General features: G+C 57.0%; 1 pseudogene across 1 annotated transcript in view; it reads right to left on the bottom strand.

The window, feature by feature from the left end:
• Positions 1 to 364: 364 nt before the first annotated feature.
• Positions 365 to 5523, bottom strand: part of LOC105533961 — an 18404-nt pseudogene continuing 13245 nt past the window's right edge. Inside the window, exons 3-5 of the transcript XR_001005192.1 lie at positions 3456 to 3564; positions 2558 to 2668; positions 365 to 1736 (exon numbers count right to left, since the gene is read on the bottom strand). The product of XR_001005192.1 is annotated as a tubulin beta-3 chain-like (transcript). The remainder of the gene's footprint in view (positions 1737 to 2557; positions 2669 to 3455; positions 3565 to 5523) is intronic.

The following is a 5523-nucleotide window of genomic DNA, read 5'->3' as shown; positions in this document are numbered from 1 at the left end:
GTGCAGCCTGCAGACAGGTGGGGAAATCTCGGGGTACGGCCTGCAGACAGGTGGGAGAACTCTCGGGGTGCAAGCCGCTCTGTGGGAGACCAGGGGATGAGTGTTTCTAAGTCACAGGAGGGCTGCATCTTGGGGTCTAGAATGAGGCTTTATCTAGGTACTTCCCGTTCCTTCTCTCGGGTTCTCCGTTTCCAGGGTCTCCCCATGGGCTGTACCTTGAGACACCTTCTGGTCCCAAGCGCAGGCCTCTCAGCCACCAGCCTGGGAGAGGATGAGCTCTTGCCCGCCCACCCGGGCTCCCTGTCGACACCTCCACCCACTGGACACAACTTTCCAGAAAAAAAGGAAATCTCTGGCACCAAGCAAGGGTATCTGACAGCAATAGATTTATTAAGTATCCCCGAAAATATAAACACAAACCAGTAAAAAACAAAACCATAAAACGTCAGGCCTGGAGCTGCAATCAGACAGACAGGAGCAGCACACACATGGCCCAGGTGGGGAGGACGAGGCCGTAAATACTGCAGGAGGGTGGCAAGGGAGCCCTAGGGCAAGGGGGAAAGCAGGGTACAGTGTCGGCAGCAAGATGGCTCTGGGGGTCAGACACTGCTGACCTTGGCCCCGGCCGCCACCTGCCCCTCACTCCAGCTGCAAGCAGCTTCACTTGGGGCCCTGGGCCTCCGACTCCTCCTCGTCGTCTTCGTACATCTCGCCCTCCTCCTCGGCCGTGGCGTCCTGGTATTGCTGGTACTCGGACACCAGGTCGTTCATGTTGCTCTCGGCCTCGGTGAACTCCATCTCGTCCATGCCCTCGCCCGTGTACCAGTGCAGGAAGGCCTTGCGCCGGAACATGGCCGTGAACTGCTCGGAGATGCGCTTGAACAGCTCCTGGATGGCCGTGCTGTTCCCGATGAAGGTGGAGGACATCTTGAGGCCACGGGGCGGGATGTCACACACGGCCACCTTCACATTGTTGGGGATCCACTCCACGAAGTAGCTGCTGTTCTTGCTCTGGATGGCCAGCATCTGCTCATCCACCTCCTTCATGGACATGCGGCCCCGGAACACAGTGGCCACCGTCAGGTAGCGGCCGTGGCGCGGGTCGCAGGCAGCCATCATGTTCTTGGCATCAAACATCTGCTGGGTGAGCTCGGGCACGGTCAGGGCCCGGTACTGCTGGCTGCCCCGGGCTGTGAGGGGGGCGAAGCCGGGCATGAAGAAGTGCAGACGGGGGAAGGGCACCATGTTGACGGCCAGCTTGCGCAGGTCAGCATTGAGCTGACCAGGGAAGCGCAAGGAGGTGGTGACCCCGCTCATGGTGGCTGACACCAGGTGGTTGAGGTCCCCGTAGGTGGGTGTGGCCAGCTTGAGGGTGCGGAAGCAGATGTCGTAGAGTGCCTCGTTGTCGATGCAGTAGGTCTCATCTGTATTCTCCACCAGCTGGTGGATGGACAGCGTGGCATTGTAGGGCTCCACCACTGTGTCTGACACCTTGGGCGAGGGCACGACGCTGAAGGTGTTCATGATGCGGTCCGGATACTCCTCACGCACCTTGCTGATGAGCAGCGTGCCCATGCCGGAGCCCGTGCCACCCCCCAGCGAGTGGGTCAGCTGGAAGCCCTGCAAGCAGTCGCAGTTTTCACACTCCTTCCGCACGACATCCAGGACTGAGTCCACTAGCTCCGCACCCTCCGTGTAGTGACCCTTGGCCCAGTTGTTGCCAGCCCCACTCTGACCTGTGCAGGGAGAAGAGGGGTAGGGGACAGGGGTCAGGGACTCTGCAGTCCAGACCTCCAGCCCCTGCCTGAACATCCCAGGGCAGCCATGGCAGCCCTGTGCCCATTCTCACTTCTGTAAAGTAGACCCCACTGAGCACCCCTTCTCATACCCGCTGTGGCTTCCCTGAGTCAGTGCTGCTGAGTGCTGAAGACAAGGGCTCTGGACAGGGTCTTGAGAACTTGAGGTCACACCAGAGCAAGGCTCTGCCTTCTGAGGGGATCCTGGGTGAGTGGATCAACCCTCCTGCTCCAGCCCACCTTCCTTCTGACTGACTGTGCCAGGAGCCTAAACAGCCACCCCAGAATCCCTGGCAGTTGGGCGCTGGATGCGAGCTGGCATCTACCAGTTGGGTGTGCTGAGGCTGGGAAGGCAGAAGTGAAGCGAGGCCCTCCGGTTTGTGTGGCACATCTATGGCCCTGCCCCAGGACACAGGCATGAGAACGTCCTGCCCTCTTGGCCACAGCAAGGCCTCATTGTCCTGGACCCTGGAGTCCTCTGGAGGCCCCATTCCGTCTCACCAGCTCTCTAGCAATTCTGTAAGCTTCTGTCTGCTTTACACTTCATTCCACTTGAAATGCATGAGTGGTTTCTGTTCTCCCCACAGAACCCTTTCTCTGGGCCTCCAATGCCCAGCTGTAAAATGGAGAGATCAGTTCTCACCCTTCAAGATCGTGTGAGGAGCTGACCATTCGTTATTTCTGACAGCCGCCCCCGTGCACCGACCTGGGCTTGCACGTCATACGGTCTGCCATCAGAGCCTGAAGCAGGGGAAACTTACCAAAGATGAAATTGTCAGGCCTGAAAAGGTGTCCAAAGGCCCCTGAGCGGACACTGTCCATGGTTCCAGGTTCCAGGTCAACCAGAATGGCCCGAGGCACGTACTTGTGAGCTGAGGGGAGAGAAGGGCTCGGTGATTTGGGTTACAGAGGGCCAGAGCCTCTCCCTCATTCTTTCTAAATTCTCTGCCTGCCTGCCATCCTCCTGCTCACATCCTAAGAGCCTTTACTCTGAAGTCAGAGAGTCCTGGACCAAAGGCAAGCTTGAGCAACTTTCTTCACCTTAAGCCTCACTGTGTGTAAGAACAGAGCAGGACAGGATGGAGCAGGACAGGACGGAGCAGGACAGGACGGATCAAGTCACACTCCCACCAGGCGAGGTGGTTCACGCATGCACTCCCAACACTTTGGGAGGCCAAGGCAGGTGGATCACTTGAGTCCAGGAGTTCAAGACCAGCCTGGGCAACATATCGAGACTGACTCTATTAAATTAAATAAAATTTTAAGTCACATTTCCATGTGGGCAGGTGGGTGTATCACCACTTTGATATGGAAATCACTTTATACCAGTTGCTAAATAGCCCCTGACTAAGCCCTCCAGGTGACCCCTTCTCTAGACCCTCTTACAGCCTCCAAAGTCTCTGGCCCACCCCATCCCTGTCTGTGCCCCTGGACACGCAAAGGCCCTCATGGCACTAATATGTTTGGCTCTCACTTTTGTGACTGCAATTTGTTGTCTTTATTTTGTGCCTCTGGATGCCCGACATCCACTTATGCCTGCTGGCATCTCGGCCAACCCATGGGAGGACAGAGATGCTGAGGAGACCTGGTCAGTCCAGGGCTGGGATGGAGAGGCTGGGGTGGGGAGGCTGGGGTGGGGGGGCTGAGGCAGCCACTCACAGGAGGCCTCGTTGTAGTAGACGCTGATCCGCTCCAGCTGCAAGTCCGAGTCGCCCACGTAGTTGCCGCTGGGGTCAATGCCGTGCTCATCGCTGATGACTTCCCAGAACTGCAAACAAAGTGGGAGAGGAGGGGTCGGCGGGCGGCCCATAACCCCAGTCAGGCCCTTGCCCTTGTGAAGCCTCATAGCCCTTGGTGCAAAATGAGGGCTTTTGACCCAAGGCCTCCACGAAGAGAGCCCCACACTGTCATCTGTCAGAAATCGCCCTAATAAACACGCACCTCCACACCTGCACGTCCAGTCCGACCACAGCTCCAGGGTGGGTCAAGGTTCAACAGACCCACACCCAGGCCCCCAGGCCCAGCTGTGCACCTGCTGGCAAGGGCCTGGGCCAGCTGATCCCTCCACGAAGGGCGTTGGTAATAAACACCCTGAGGGATGGTTTTTACTACCCCTCTCTCTTCAGGAAAGGAAACTGAGACACAGAGAGGGTAGACACACCCACAGTAGCTGGTAGGGCAGGGTTCAGAGGCCCGGAGCTCAGGATCGCTTTTGGCTGCTACACTTGCCCCTCCAAGTCAGAGCAAACCATGTCCAGTGATGGTGCCGGGACATTACTGGCCTCAGCCATTGGGACTCATAGGGACCCTGAGAGCCAACCTCATCAGGGACTCCCAGCTGGGTCTGCAGAGGGGTCCTTGGGGTCTCAAATGGGTAGCGACTTGCCTGAGGTCACCCAGCCTGTCCGTGTGGAGCCGTCCCAGCTCCCAGGGGTCATCCTCTCTCTACCTGCCACCTCCACCTTTCTCCCCCTAGAACAGGTACCTATTGTGCTTCTCAGACTCTGCTCCCAAGACAGCTGCAGAGCCTAGACTCAGGGGCTGGGCCTGCTGGGTTAACAGGCCCTTCCCCCACCCCTCCCAGCTGTGTGACCTTGCACAGGTCACCAGGATTCTGTGACTCGGTGTCCTCATCTGTACAATGGGCATGATGACAGCAGGCTTTTTTGAGATTAAAGTGGGTTAATCTGCATAAGGCATATAAATGGTATATGGCAAATGTAGAACTATTAGCACATATGTGTGCACACGGAGACCCACATCCCTGGGTGACAGCAAGGCCTACAGAGAACTTGCCACCTCATCGTGGGACACACGCTGATGGCCAAGGCTGCTGCATCTGGGAGCAGTGTCTGCAGGCAGCAGGCCTCCTGGGACACACGCTGGATGGCTTCCTGGGGCCACCTGATCTCTCCCAATGCCCCTTGCCCTCACTCCTCAGGAGTGACTTTTAGATGAGCTGACGGGCATGAAGGCCTCAAGAACAAGGGGGTCTACACGTGAGTCACGCACTGCAGAAAAGATTCCTCCAAAAAACAGCAGGTGAGAAAACAATTTGGTGGGGCCGGGCACAGTGGCTCACAACTGCAATCCCAGCACTTTGGGAGGCCGAGGCGAGCAGATCACCGTAGGACAGGAGTTTGAGACCAGCCTGGCCAACATGGTGAAACCCCGTCTCTACTAAAAATACAAAAATTAGCCGGGTGCGGTAGCGGGCGCCTGTAGTCCCAGCTACTCTGGAGGCTGAGGCAGGAGAATCGCATGAGGAGGCGGAGGTTGCAGTGAGCTTACATCGCACCACTGCACTCCAGCCTGGGCGACAGAAACGCCATCTCAAATAAAAGAAGGAAAGAAACGGTTTGCGGGTGCTTCTCTATGTGTGGGTGTCTCTGTTAGATGTATGGAAGGCTGTGCCTGGGGAGGGGCCCCAGACTGGGAGAACCTTCTTCTCACGGGGTGCCCTATGGTCCTGTTGGATTTTATCACCTGCACAGTGTAGCTTTTCAAAGAAAATTTGTTAAAAATAAATGTTTTTAAAACCTTAAGAATAAACACATCCCAGCACTTTGGGAGGCTGAGACGGGCGGATCACGAGGTCAGAAGATCGAAACCCCGTCTCTACTAAAAAATACAAAAAATTAGCCGGGCGAGGTGGCAGGCGCCTGTAGTCCCAGCTACTCGGGAGGCTGAGGCAGGAGAATGGCAGGAACCCGGGAGGCGGAGTTTG

The sequence above is a fragment of the Mandrillus leucophaeus genome, unplaced genomic scaffold (genome assembly GCF_000951045.1).
Source record: "Mandrillus leucophaeus isolate KB7577 unplaced genomic scaffold, Mleu.le_1.0 Scaffold10, whole genome shotgun sequence".
In the NCBI taxonomy this organism is placed as follows: domain Eukaryota; kingdom Metazoa; phylum Chordata; class Mammalia; order Primates; family Cercopithecidae; genus Mandrillus; species Mandrillus leucophaeus.
The sequence above is the reverse complement of the archived record's forward strand: the minus strand, read 5'-3'. Positions and strand labels throughout refer to the sequence as shown.